At 50.0% G+C, this 15,180-nt stretch overlaps 1 protein-coding gene across 7 annotated transcripts in view; it reads left to right on the forward strand.

The window, feature by feature from the left end:
* ZNF618 (zinc finger protein 618) overlaps positions 1-15,180 on the forward strand; it is a 184,162-nt gene that overhangs the window by 85,932 nt on the left and 83,050 nt on the right. The gene's annotated exons all lie outside the window — the stretch shown is intronic.

Genomic DNA, 15,180 nt, shown 5'->3' on the forward strand with positions numbered 1-15,180 from the left:
CCAAAGACCTGGCCAGGCCATGAGCTGGAAGCTGGCATATTGATCTTTATGTGGCTCAGCAAAAATACATATTCAGCCCCATGATTACAGAGTCCCGCACTGGATCCAACGAGGGAGCGCTAAGGCTGACACTCATGAGAGCGGCTTGTAGGTCATATCCAGACACACGTGACCTTGTGTTACTTCCACTCTGGGCCTCTGATTTCCCTTTGTACATCAGGCCTTCTGACTCAAAAGATCATGCACTGATGAGAAAGTAACTGTAGTTTGTGCATGAAGTTAGAAAGGGAGAGTCTGGCCTCATTAGGAATAACGCATTGGTGGTTGTCTGGTACAAGGGAGGTCAGTGCTTTGGGTAGACTTCTGAGAATCGTCCGCTATCTTTAAATGTCTCCTCTTAACTGATACGTCATCTGACATTCTGTAATTTCCCCATTTTTAAAATATGGGCATTTTCCATATTCTGCTGCTTTAGCTGTGAGGTTTGCTAACTACGGGTGTTCTGGTGGGTTGACTTTTTGAAATGAGTTTTACTGCGATGGAGAAATGACCATGACAATGAAGGCAGTGGTAGCCATTACTTACAGAGCACTTAGTCTGTGCCAGGCACTGTTCTAAGTGCCTTACATTTATTAACTCTTTTTATCACTTAATGATTTCATTAAATCAATTCATTTCAGGAAAGAGAAGCAAAACATGGAATCTTGGAAAGGGAGATGAGAGCCAGGAGGGGGAAGAAGCTTGCTATTTGTCTTGGAAGAAGTCATGGGTTTGAATCTCAGCCCTGCCAGCAACTACTGACTTTGGGGAAAGTCCCTTCACCTCTACTCCCTGTTCTCTGAAATGGAAATCAGGACTCCTACTTTGTAAAGACGTAAATGAAGTAATGGGTGTAAAAACCCTGTCGGTCACTAAACAAATGTGGGGCACTGATAGAATGTGTTGTATGTACCTCACCCCAGACTCAGGTTCCTGGGGGACCTGAGCCATCTTCCCCGTTAAGGATGCTGTGTAGATATTTTCTCTGTGTTGGGCCATGTGTTGGGCCCTGGGGGATCCAGAGGCATGGCCTCTACCCAGAGAAGATGTATACTCCAGCCTGGAAGACAGGTTGTAAAAAGATGACTGAGTGTACCAGCCGGTTGATCAATACGATTTGAATGGCCCAGGCAATATGTGCTTTAAGCAAACAGGGGAGGAAGATGGGTCCTGTGGCTGGAGGAGGTGGGAATGGAGCCATCAGTGAAGGAGAAGAGCCCTTTCTTTGCAGAATGTAGTTTGAAATCAGGCCTTTAGCCACAGGTAAGACTAAGAGGTTCATAGGGTAGAGTCTGTACCTTGTGGGACAGGGACACTCTTGTCTTTCTTGATATGGTGCAGAAAACACCACCACGAAGTTCCAGTGTGGATCTGGAGTAGAGGTCCCCCCGAAGGTGGAAACTTCTGGGGCTGTAGGAGCATTGCCATCTCAGCCCTCCAGCTGGCATCAGACTTTGGTATCACCGAGCCTCCACCCCTGACCCCCATGAATATAGTATTCCAGATCCAGTCAGAAGATGCTTCCGGAGTGTCTCTTGGGTGCTTGGGTCTTCTTATTGATGGCTTGGGCACAACTAGTCCTTACATTGTGAATTTACTGTCCACTGTAGATTCTGAGCAAAGGCTGGAAGCAAATATAGAGCGGAAGGTCACCCAACCATCCCACGTGTTGGGAGACTGGGACTAGGTGGCCAGATGTCCATTTCTCAGACTTCCAGGGTCCCTTTGGGTCTGAGCCAAGAGCCCTTTGACTCTGCTGGCCAGTGTGGAAGATGACAGACACAGTTCAGGGCCCAGGCAATAAGTGCTGCCATGTGGCAGAGAAAGTACTGAAGTTTGTGCATGAAGTTAGGGAGAGTCTGGCCTCATTTTGAATAACGCATTGGTGGTTGTCTGGTACAGGGGAGGTCAGTGCTTTGGGTAGACTTGGCCAGGCAGAGAGTCCTGGCCGTGCGGAAGTTAGAGTCCAAACAGAGAGCTAGTGGTCGTGTCCTCCAGGAGCTCCCTGATGGGAGCTGCTCAGCTGCTGGGATTGACCTGAGCTCCGTCCCTGCCTTTCCCCTGTCTTGTGCTCACTGACAAGGAACTGCATTTCCCAAGTGCCCTTGCCCTCTGGCCTTCAGGTAGTTGAGCCAGAAGATGCCCAGCAAGGAGATTGGAAGGTGGAAGAAGGGACAAGCCCAGGGTATTTGTCCCCACCCATTCTTGCCTCTTGTAGGGTTTTCTGTGTGGCTGCCTGTGGGGTCCACTCCCATTGGGCAGCCTTTGCTGAACACCCCCAACTACTGGTAACCCTGTCTCTCCCTTTTTTCTCTCTAGGCTAGTCCTTGGTTGGCTTCCTGTCCCCCGTTTGACTTCTCAGCCCGTTCATCACCTGTGTCCTCAAATCTGTATGTTAAATTGCCTCCATTTTAAATACCTAGATTGGCTTCTCTTTTTCTGGTGCACACCCTGTGAGGCATACTTCCCCCCACTCCAAAGTCCCCCATCAGGCCCATTAGAGCATTTGGCTGTTCTCACTCTGCAGAATCCCATGGAAGCTGTTGTAAGATCATGGCTGCCCTGACGAATTCAGAGTATCAGATTTTTTTTTCCCCTCCTGCAAAGAAAACAGAATTGTAGAATAATTTCAGAATAATTAGGCTGTGTAGATTTCTCAGTAGGCACCCATTGGGATGTGAGGAATGAAAATCTTTCTTTTCTTCCTGGGCCTCTCATTTTGTAGGCAAACGGGCAAACTTCCTTTCCAACTACGAGAGGGACTATTTTGATTTTTAAAAAATTTATGCAATCATTCTCCCCCTCCCCCTATTTGCCTGGGCTGTTGATCTTGTGATATATTTATAGAGATTGTGGTTGGCTGACCAGGAGTTATTTTGCAATAGGAATTTGTAAGATTTCTGCTTTGAGCAAGTGTTCCAGACTTCTTTCTTTAAAAAGAGTAAAGCCTTTCTTAGAGCATCTACTTTGCCCTTCTGTAATTAGTCTTGTTTCTCAACCAAAGTATATCCAGTGTTTTATGCAGGTTTTTTTTCCATGTGGATTTCTTTTGTCTTTGGTCTTCTGTCTTTGGTGTCCCTTTACACTGAATTTTATTTTATTTTTTATTTTTATTTTATTTTATTTTATTTTAATTTATTTTTTATAGTCACAGAGAGAGAGAGAGAGAGGCAGAGACACAGGCAGAAGCAGACTCCATACACCAGGAGCCCGACGTGGGATTTGATCCCGGGTCTCCAGGACTGCGCCCTGAGCCAAAGGCAGGCGCCAAACCGCTGCACCACCCAGGGATCCCCCCTTTACACTGAATTTTAAAAGGGCGCAGCTCCTCTTCCATATAGGAATGTTTTTGCAAATGGAAATGCGGTGACCAGATCAAGGGTGCTTTTGGGGCCAGGAGATCTCGGTTTCTCTGTAAAGGGAGGATGTTGAAGTAGTTTAGGGGGAGCAAGCATGCCAGCATCCCCAACTTCACCATGCTCACTGCAAACATTAATAATCAATCACAGCATTCTCTCTGTGAATGAGAGAATGAGCTCTAATGTGGCCCCTAGAATCCTTCTCAACACATTGCCCGGGGGCCATAATAACTGATTAGACTCGGCATTGAAAATATAACCTGTTTGCCATTCTTGGACTAGATGATTCCCTAGATCCCATTCATCACCATGGTTCTCTAAGTAGTGGCAGTAAGTTCCTTTATGTGTTAAACCAATTGACTTTTAGTAAGCCCCTTCTGTATGCAAGCATAGCTCTGAGTGCTCTGGAGCCACAGAGGATCCCTAAAAAGCTCCCCACCTCATGGAAACTTTGTAGTTTGGTTGGGAACAAAGCTGCAGAGGGTGCTATGTTTTCACGTGTTCTCAGGCACACCCTTGGTGCTCTGGGAGGTTGTTCCCATGGTCAGGGAAGGCTTTGTGGGGCAGGGCCTGAGATCCAGCTGGTCAGTGGTCCACAGTCTGGGCAGTGAGATGGCGTGATCAGCACGTTTCAGAACTTGATCCTCAGAGCCCATCTGGTCAAAATCCTCCCATTTATAGGTAGGGACACTGAGGCTCATAGGCAAATAGGACTTGCCTGAACTTTAATAAATGGTAATTACATAGCTAAAGTTCCATAAATGATAAGTCGTTTTAATTATACCTCTTTATAGAGCATTTACTATGTAGGAGGCATTGTTTTGAGAGCTTTATACATGTTAACTGATTCAGCCCTAAGTAACCTTGTGCGGTGTGTACCATCATTAACCCCATTTGACAGATGAAGAAGGTAAGTCTCAGTGGCTTAAGTGACTTCCCTAGTGTCACATGGCTGTTAAGTGGTGGAGTCCGGGCTTGAACCCTGGCCATCCAGCTCCAGATCAAGTAAATCCCGCTGGAGGGTTGGAATATGTTTGAGTTTCTTTGTTTCTTAAATGTTTTAATTTTACTGACCACCATCAGGGTGATCATGATGACCTCATCCAGGTCTGTGGCTCATGTAGCATTGCCGGCTCTACTGAGGTGTTACAGACTTGATACCTTTGTAGCCACCCCGCCTTTGTGTTTCTTGGGGATTTCTCCTCTCCTTTACACCGGGGGAAACCGAGGCTGAGGGGTGATGTTTCTTGAGCCCAGTCACAGAGCCACTTTCTGGCAGAATTTGAACCCAGGCTGCCTGACTCCAGATGGCAGAGCCGGAAGGTTTCTGAGAGGCCTCAGGGGGCAGGTGGGCAGGCAGAGGGCAGAAGTCGCCTGTGCCAGCAGTCAGGGGAGGAAGGGGTCTCCTGGCCTGGGGGTGTGGCTGCCCTTCCCTGACTGGGCATGCCAGCGTCCCGGTGGCCAAGTCCCAGGAGACCCAAGCCTCCACTTTGATCTCCTTGAAGAGATCCGAGGAGTAGCTTTTTCCTTTACTGCCTTACTTAAACATACCTAAGGGGGGGGGGGAGGGCTTAAAAACCCCATCCCCCAATTCTAGGTTCACTAATTTAGAGTTTGCAACTCTATTTATAATAGGTTTTTTTTTCTCCCGTGAAGCAAAAAAGTTTTTCTTTCTTTCTTTTTTTTTTGTAAACCCCCCTCCCCACTTCCTGCTGATCTGAAGCGAATATTTATCACATATTTAATGAGTAATCTGAGTCTTGGCTTGGTGAGGCTGTACCAGGACATGGTTTATGGCCGATCTGGTTTTAACTCGCTCCAGGCAGTTTTCCCTGGAGTTTTCTGTAAAATCATAAACCTGGAGAGAGAATTTTTGTGGAATCCAGGCACGTGACTCGCTCTTTTGTAAATTGAGAGATTAACTGTGTGACTGCAAAGAACTGAGACGCATTTCTTTTTTGAAAAGAAAACAAACAGAGCAGCATTTATGCACCCAGAGGAGTGTGTCCCCTCCTAGAGATGGGAACGTCCCTCACCAAGGTCAGCCCTCCGGGCCTCAGGGGCCGCCTGGCCTGGGGTTTGAGAACATGAACCCGGAATCAGAGCATCTGGGGTGGAGGCCTGGTTGATAAGCCTCTTTCCCGCTGGTCCCTGCACCCGGCCCGCCTCTGGGACCCAAGCGGGTCTGCAGGACTGGGGACCGTCCCTACCACCCAGCGTGCTGGAGGAAGTTAAGTGAGACCCTACACCCCATGCCTGAGCCCAGGGTTGCCAGCATCCCCCCTGTTGGAGGCCCTTCCTCCTGGACTCTAAGCCAGTACTAGGTGGCCGGGAAGGCCCTGCCCTGAGCATGTGGCCAATGAGCTCATTTAGTCCTCACAGTAGCCGTGAGGTGGCCCACGCATCACTCCCCTTTTACGGAGGGAGGAACCGAGGCCCTGAGCGATCAAGTCACTGAGAGGCCAGGGTCCCACTAGCAAGTGACAGGGCTTGTGCCTCCCCTGACTCCCCCAGAGGTGCCCAGCAGCCGCTTGGAGCCTAATGGTTTTGCCTGCTGGCCCCAGGGAGAGAGACCAGGCGTCAGCTGCCCCTCCGGATGCTGGCACCAGCCCCTACCTCGTCTTACTGCCTTTATGTTGCCCCCTCTGGCAGCCCTTCTGCAGACACGGTTCTGACGGTCTCTCCCCTGCCCGAAGCCCTTTCTGTTGGCTGAGAGGTGGAAGGGAGCTCCCCATAGATTCTCTGTGACTCTCCTTTTAGAATTATTTTAATATAAAAAATTAAAAACCAACCCAGAACCAATAACCTTGCTGGACCTGACCTCACGCACAGCCTCAGCCTTATAGGTGCAGCCTCAGACCCTGCTGTGATCCAGCCCAGCTGAGTGAATAGAGGTTACACGCGTGAGGCAGCTGGGAGTTCCCAGGGACCCTGCAGATCCACGCGTGGACCAGGGGCTCCAGCTGGTGGCTGGCGCACTGACATGAGGACGAGCCTCTTGGGGAGGCCACTGCCCCTCCTGCCTAAGGTCAGGACACTGCCCTCCTCCTGCCCAGGGTCCTGAGTCAGGCCCTGGACGGGGAGGTAGCTTCATCCCTCACTTCTGGGCCTCCTCCTCCTCCATCACTTACTTCCGGGCCTCCTCTTCCTCCTCCTCCATTCCTCACTTCTGGGTCTCCTCCTCCTCTTCCATTTCTCACTTCTGGTCCTCCTCCTCCTCCATCCCTCACTTCTGGGCCTCCTCCTCCTCCTCCTCCTCCTCCATTCCTCACTTCTGGGCTTCCTCCTCCTCCATCTCTCACTTCTGGGCCACCTCCTCTTCCTCCATTCCTCACTTCTGGGCCTCCTCCTCCTCCATCCCTAGCTTCTGGGTCTCCTCCTCCTCCATCCCTCACTTCTGGGCCTCCTCCTCCTTCATCCCTCGTTTCTGGGTCTCCTCCTCCTCCTCCATCCCTCACTTCTGGGCCTCCTCCTCCTTCATCCCTCACTTCTGGGTCTCCTCCTCCTCCATCCCTCACTTCTGGGCTTCCTCCTCTTCTATCCCTTACTTCTGGATCTCCTCCTCCTCCATCCCTCACTTCTGGGCTTCCTCCTCCTCCATCTCTCACTTCTGGGCCTCCTCTTAGTGCCCGGGGCTATGCACAGAGGAGACCAGGTTCTCTGCACACAGTCCAAGGCAGGAGTTTCTCCACAGCTGCCATTATTTGTGTGTTTTTAAACCTGCCATTTATTGAGTGACTGCTGCATACAGGCTCTGCCCCAGGTGCTCCCCACATGCTATCTTAGGGGATCCTTGGTGCTCCCAGTAGCCCTTTGTTCTAGAGCATTCTCTCCTCCACTGCTGTTCCCGACCATTGCCATCTCTTCCATGGAAGATGATAGTGGCCTCCATGGGCTCCCTGCCTCCACTCTGCAGCTAGCTGTTGCTTTAGAGGTGCATGAGCCTTCAGGGCAGCCCATGGAGCCTCGGGGTGATGCCCAAAGCCCTGTGCCTGGTGGCAGGTGCCCCATAAGCACCAGCTGTTGATGGCACGACAGAGACAGCCGTGACTGTGGTAGTGGTGGTGGTGGTGGTGGTGTTGATGGGGACATCAGCATTAGAGCCCTGTTCCAGACTGTCCGGCCGTCTGCCAGAGAGGGGAGGTCCTTCCCGCACCTGGAAACGCCTGTGAGACTGAAAGAACCGTGCAGATTCATTCCTAGGCAGCCTGATTTGTTTCTTGACACTTGACCTCAGAGAGCAAGGGCTTGAGGGAGGGACGGAGGGGCGGAGGGGCATTGCGGCCAAGAGGCAAAAGACATTGGCCACTTCTTTGTTTTCCCTTCTAGTTGGAAACTTGGCCAGTTTCCCCGGGCCTCCGGGCTCCCGCCTGGGGTCTCATCAGAGCCCGGGCCTGTCAGTGGGCTGGTCCCTTCCTCCCAAGATGAAGGTCTTCAGAGAAGGCCGCGGCCTGCAGGCTTCAGGGACCCAGGCTTCCCTGCTGGGCAGGATGGTGCCCTTCTCGGTGCTCCCTGGCACTCAGCTGGTGTCAGCTTCATTTGCATCTAGACCGAACATTTCCCTCATTGAGCAGGAGCTCCTGTTCTAGCATCTAGCATCCCTCCCTCGGGGAAGCTCTCCCTGACCCCGCCGTCTCCCTGGATCCTGTTGTCAGAGATGCTTGTGGCGTCTAGGCCTTCCTCTTGAGAGCCATATCTCGGTTGGTAATTATAAATTGATAGCATGGAACGATTAAGTAATCACTGCCCGTCTCTGCCACCGTTCTTGCAGCTGTTGTGTCCTCAGTGACAACTCTGGTGTCCAGCACACAGTAGGTACTTAATAGGTTGTATTTGGGTGAATGACAAGGAGCAGGGTCTGATTCAGCATCGGTCCCCCATGGCCTCTCAGAATTTCACATCTACAGTGCATGACACAAATACCCATTGAAATACCCACTTCTTTTAGCTCAGAGTCTTCTCCGCCTGCCACCCCTGCCGCTTGGACCCCTGAGCTTTGAGTCCCCGACATTTGGGTGGAAAACAAATACAGAATAAAAAACCAGGCACCACATGCTAGAAACATATCGCCAAAGGTGATCCAAGAATAAGAAGCAAGGTCTAATTAGGGAATTTATAATATAGTTTCCTGGGAATGGGGTCGTCCTTGTAACGTGCAATGATATTGCTTAGTGTTGGAAGGGTCGCCCTTAATAGGTGTTTTTTGAGAACACACCCAGTGAATAAAAGCAGGGGCGGCCTGTGCTTGAGTTGGGACCTGATAGGCAAAAGTTCACCTACGCTGTTTGGGGCCCAGTTTGACTTGTTGCTTTTAGACCCGAAGGGCCACATGTGTAGAGGAAATGGCCATGGAGTTGGGTGAGAAGATGTGTGAGCCCTGGCCAAGCCACTGACCTGCTGTGTGACGTTGGGCAAGTCACTTGGCCCCTCTGGGTGGCTGGCTCATTCTTGGTCAGAGGGGGATAGTTAAAGCTGTGCAGTGTCCCCTTTGCAGGTTATTGAGAGGATTTGATGTGGGGTGCTGATCCTTATAAGATGCTGTGCCAGTGATTCATTTTCTCATGTACCAGAGAGGTACAAGTCCTTTTTTCTTGGTGTGGAGGCCCAAGATTTTTGGAATCTTCCCTGACTCTTCCCGTCACAGCCCAGATTCAGTTTATCAGGAGGGTCCTGTTGGTCCTTCCTTCCAGTATATTCAGAACCCACCTCCTCACCCCCTTGCTGCCACTCTCCTGATCCCAACTACCTTTATCTTTGACCTGGGCTGTGGCAGTGACCTCCTAACTCACCTCCTGCCTACTTCCACCCTTGCCTGCCCCCTCCCCCTGGTCCTTTCTCAATACAGCAGCCAGAAGGATCTTTTTAAAATGGAAGTCAAATCATGTCACTTTGCCAAAACCTTCCAGTGGCTTTCCAGGGTAAAAGCCAACCATAGGCCTTCTGTGGCTTCCAGGGCCCTGCATGGGCCAGCGTCCCTTACCTCTCCCCTCTCTTCCTCACTCATAAAATCCTTGCTGTTCGCAGAGCATATGGGGCACACTCCTGCCCTTGGGTCTTTACTGGTCATTCCCTTTTCCCCAGATACCTTGCCTTCCATTGTTTGCCTAGAGACACCTGCTCTGATCACCTGACTCCTTGTCCCGGCACTCTGGTTACCCTTCCCCTTCTCTGTTTTCCCCTCACAGAAATGATTACTTCCTAGCATAAGAGAAATTTTACTAATTTATTACACCTAACACTACTGTCTCTCCCAACTTGAATGTAATCGCCATGAGGGCAGGAATATATCCCGTTGCCTAGAATAACGTCTGGGGTACGGAAGATGCCACTAAGTACTTTCTGGATGAGTGACTGACTTCCTGATTTGAGCCTTGTGCCTCAGCGAGACAGAAAGTTCAAGTTAAATTTTGGGGATCCATTGGCTATTGGAAAGGAAAGAGTTGTATAAATGAGTCTTGAGTTGTTTGGACCCACTTCTCCACCAGGCCTCAGTGTAGTAGGAGATGGGGTGATCATCTGGGTAGGGTTTGGGACTCTGGCAGGTGCGTCCGACAGATGCAGTGCCTCTGGTAGGCCTCCAGGTCAAGTGCACTTGGCCTCCCTCGGTGTTGAGGCTGAGCAGCTTCCTACAGGGTCAGTTGTACCTGTTAGTAATAACGAACAGTGTTTCTGTATTCTAACATACATACGTATGACGTACACAGGCGTATTTTGGAGTCACCTGCACTGGATACTTGTGCATATAGCATTCACGTGACTTAAAGGCATTTGAGCACGCAGAGAACTTCTCTCCTGGGTTCACATTCACTCTTCCCTTCCAAGGGTGGAGAGAAGCCAAGAAGCAGTGAACTTTGGGCATTTGGAATTGTACACCAGTGGGTTTGAGGTTGTCTACCCAAAGCTGAGCACAGTAGACTTTCAAGGAATAATCCGTTGAATGAATAAAAGGAGCGATCGATTATTTAAGATCACTTGTTATATTTCATCCTAGTCGCCAGTGCAGTTCATTATTCATCTAAGCAACTTCGTTATCCGTGTTTGCCGAGAAATAATAATTAATGGATTCAACCCTATTTGCTGAATATTTGCCGCATACCAGGCCCCAAGCCGGGTCCTGGAGCCATGGCCATGGGTGGGATGTGGTCTTCATCCAGGAAGAGTGCACGGTCTGGGGGTACACGGGCGCTCCAGGAACTGTGGTCCCCATCCCGTAGAGCGGGTGAAAAGTGCGGGCGGTGGCGGGTTAGGAGTGTTGGGGGAACGGTGAATGAGGACAGCGTCAGACCTGGTGGGGGAGATGGGGCAGTCCTTGATGTTTCCCAAGAGGAAGCAAGTTTTGCATTGCAGTGGGGGAGGGAGAAGGCCAGATCCTCGTCGTTCCACCACGGAAATGTGCTGCGCCAGGTCGGCCCTGGGCTTGCCGGGCCGAGGCACCATGTTGGGGAGACGCCGTGGCCAAGATGGCGGCGCTCCCCCATCCGCTCAGGGCTCGGGCGCCATGAGCACCCACCTCGCAGGGGCACCTCAGCCCCGCTCAGCCTCCGGCTCGGTTCTCTTATCGCAGAAAGGCATTTCATTCTTCGAGATCAGGCAGCCAGGACCCAAGGAGCTGTTTTCCTCCATTGTGCAAGCATGACAAATCATTAATTTTTGATTGATTTGCTTAGAATTATGGGCGCCCCAGCATTCTTTCCGCCGCTGAACAGCTGTATAACAAATGAATATATCAGTGTGCACAAAAGATTGGAGATCTGAGAGAAGCAATTACGTTGGCCACCCGCCCCCACCCTCACCCCTTCCCGGGCAGTGAAGGGAGGAAATTTTTACCAGAAATTCCTCAAGTGGCTTAAAAAAAAAAAAAAAAAAAAAGCCCTTTTATAATTAAATTAAATCTTTATCTCTTCATCTTTTGCGGCAGATTTCCAAACACATACCAGTTCCCCCATGTGCTTGGGTTCCATCCATCCAGGAGGAATCTTTAATAATGAAATTTTAACTCGTGAATTAAAACCAAAATGAAAAAAGGAAAAAAAAAAAAAAAGGAGCAAATTCTACCCCTCCTTTTTTTCCTTTTTTCCTTTTTTTTTTTTTTTTTTTTTTTTCTTTTTGGTCGCTGCTATTCCTTTAAGATTTTGGAACCGTACCAGTGCACTAAATGTGACCTCCATAACTTTTAAATTAAGAATTTATGCTGGCTTGAAATTTATGAAATATTTCAGCATGAAAGAAAGCCTTTTTCCCTCAGGAAAATTGAGCAATAAATCACAGCACTGTGGATTTACTGCCCTAGAGCCAGCGAGAGATAGGATTTTTTTTTTTTTTTTGCTTCATTCTGAAAAAAAAAATGTAATCATATAAGACAGCTTAGCTGCTATCCTCCTACTCTCTAGAATTTTTAATTTCAGCTGTTTCTGCTTGGATTTATTTCCAATATTCCTGCTCGGCTTTTCAATTTCCTCAGTTATTAAATTTTAATTCAGTGCATTAGCATTTAAATTAAAAAAGGGTTTATTTTATCGAAATCGTTGGCCAGCCCCCATCCCGTAGCACACGAATTGCCTGTTTCTGCCATTTGCACAAAATGTGAAATGCAGCTAATGTCCTACAACTTACATTTGCACAATTTCAGAAATAAAATTTCTGGGTTTGGAATAATATTTTCTTTCCAAGAAAATCCTTAATAAGAGAATGGAAAAGAACAACTTAACATTCATTTGGGAGGGAAGAGGAGGGTCGAAGGAAACCAAACATAGCTTTGCCTGGGTCCTAAGGAGAACCGTGTATAAGGAATGCATAGGGCTGGTGAAGGGGTGTGGGGGCAGGTGCGCTTACTGAGGGGTGGGGGTGGGGGTGGGGCGGTGCAGGCCTGTTACCCCTCCCCCAGCCTCCTGGGCCTGAGGAGGAGGGTCTGTCCTGGGCCCACTGTGTCCGCCCTGGTTCACTTGCACAGGGGTGGGGGGCGGGGGGAGGGGGCGGGGGGTGGTGGTTAAGGTTAGGTCAGCTCCATAGAGAGTCACAGAGATGAAGGGCAGCAAGAGATGACCTGATTTAACTCTCTCGTGCCTCCTGTCCTGTTTTCAGCAGTGAGAACCTGAGGCCCAGGGAAAGGAAGCAGCCTGCCCAGGGTGAGACCCGGACAGAGCCAGACCGAAGCGGCACCTCTAGGAGCACGCGGTCCAGTGGCAGCCAGAGTAGAGTTTCCATTGCTGAAGGGTTCCTCCGCACACCTGGCCTGCACTTAGTGCTTTAGCTGTGTCACCGCATGTGATGTCGTTTTGACCGGCCCTTTGGAAGAAGCCTCAGAGCTGTGGGGTCTGGTGGACACATGAGATGCCGACCTGCAGCACAGGATTCAGATCTTACCCCGAGACAGGCTGGGGACACGCCTAGGGCCGATGCAGGTCGGCCCTGCCTCTCGCTCATCTGCTGTGCACTCGGTACTTAGCCCGTGCTAGGTACCCGTACCTGTGTTACCTCGCCGGTCCCGGGAGATAGGTCCTGGGGTTGGCACATTGCCATTTTGCACATGTGAAAGCCGAGGCCTTGAGAGCATGGGTGGTTTGTCCAGGATCCCATAGCTAGGAAACGGCAGGGCCAGGGGTCCAGGTGCAGGACCATCTATCTGACGCTACCCTGTGAACTTCAGTTCAGATTGAGAATCAGGCCAGATTACACCCGGTAAAGGTGAGCTTGTGGTTTAGGTTGAATCATAGGAAATTGCTGGTATTAGACCATTTGGAAAATAGGCCGTGTCAGAGGTTCAGCTTAATTCAAGCAGTAGGGCGTTGCGAGGACAGAGCTGGCCCAACATCTCACGGATCCCCACACCGAGGGTCAGTGTCCTCGGCACCGCGAGCTCCCGCCGGGGCTGGGAGGGCCTGGAAGGCTGTGCCCTTTCGTTACGGTAGGTCTGGACTCGGCCAGGCCCAAGTGCCATCATCAATGGGACCTGTGATAGTGACACATGCCATCTCGGACGTCTCTGCTTGGTGTGTTGTCTGTGGACACGCCCACCCGCGTTGGCACCCTCATCCGCCAGTAAATGTCCCCGTCACACCTGCCCAGGTGGCACTCCTCCTGCCCATGGCTCCATTTCTCCTGTTGCTCTGCCTTAGTTTCTGTGCAAGGATTTGTTTGAACCACTGTTGGAACATTTTTAGCATTTTGTCTTTGTTTTATAAAAATTGGTGGAAAACAAAACTTGAGTGTTGCCCGTGGTGTGTATGTTATCACAAACATAACAAGAGGGAAAACGTAGGTGGAGATGATGAGGTATACTGGAGACAGAGAATCTCTTCTCCCCCCCAGCCACATGTTCACTGTCCACGTGTGGTTGGCTCTGGGTGAGACTGGGAAGGAAAAGGACCAAAAAACAAGACAGCGCGAAAATATGTGTGAAATGCTAGAAATACGTGCCAAGAGTTGAGTCTGTTCTGACAAGAGATCATTGGGGATTTTAATGATTTTTTAAAGCTCTCTGGGGCAGAGTTTCCACCCCTTACCTCTTCTGCCTCTTTCGATACGAAGATTAAAACTTCTTCCCATTCACTTTCCATAGAAGTTTTGAGGAATGCAGGATGTCGGAAGGAGGCTGTAACTGAGCCTGTTCCTTTGCTCCCAGTGAAATGATATGCAAACCATTTTCCACTTTCTTGTTTCTGCCACTGAAATAATACACCAGCATCCCATTAATTTTTCCCTCCCAGGCCTCACATTTCTACCTCCCTATTTGTCCTTCATCTTTGCATTTTCCTCGTGTGGGCAGTGGGGGCCGTGTGGGTTTACCTCATTTCCCGATGGCTCTTCTGAATATTGGTGGGAGAGAATATTCCAGAGCTGAGGAAGGTGGACACTGGAGTGATCCAGACCTGGGCTTGTAGCTTGTGGGATGTCGGACGAACGACTTAAATTCTCTGAGTCTCATTGGCTGCACTTGTGAAAATGGGGCTACTGTGTATGTTTGTTGGGGGACCCATTGGGAGGATTGAATAAGAAGCATTAGATGTGGGTGCACTGCCCCCCCTTGGGGGAAGTTAGCTGGGGGAACGGTCCTGGGTACCCCTGGGGGCCGGGCTGGAGGGCTTGGTATAAGGCAAGAGGGAGTGGTGGGGACTGTGGAGAACTGGGTGTGGCAGCTCCAACTGACTCTGGTCACGTGGGACTGGGTGCTGTGTTGACACGCTGATATCTGGCCGCCTTTGGGTCAAATCCTTGTAATTTTTCTATATTGATTGAATCGACGTCCGCCATCTGATTTTGCCAGTTTGTAACACCCATCAAAAGGTAGCTGCTGCTGTTTTTATTTTAGGTCTTTGAATCCTGAAATTCAAAGAACTTGAAAACAAAAAGATTTTTTTTGGTAACTGGTGAGGTGGCAGGACTTGACCTGAAGGCGGAGGAGACAAGTTCTCTCTTCATTTACCCTCCACAGGGCTGACTGCGTGGGTTTCACTGTGGAAACATCACTGTGCTTGCATCCAGGGGGTGGAGGGCTACCCGGACCCTTGCCAGGGTTGTTTCGAAATACGGAACACATACATTGCATTACCTTTCTACACTTGGAAGGATTCTGAATTCAGAAACAGGCGTGTGCCAGAGTTTGGAACCTGCATGATTCTGTGATTACTGTTATTATAAATGTTTTGACAAAGCCAGGGGATGCATGTGCAACCCGTGCTTTCCTTCCATGTCTGCAGCCTCCTTCAGCCTCTGCACAGAGGTCCCCCCAGCACTGGCCTAGGGGGTCCAGCACCCCAGGTGTTTGTCATTCTCTCCTCCTGAC

This window comes from Canis lupus, chromosome 11 (assembly GCF_003254725.2).
Source record: "Canis lupus dingo isolate Sandy chromosome 11, ASM325472v2, whole genome shotgun sequence".
Classification (NCBI taxonomy): Eukaryota; Metazoa; Chordata; class Mammalia; order Carnivora; family Canidae; genus Canis; species Canis lupus.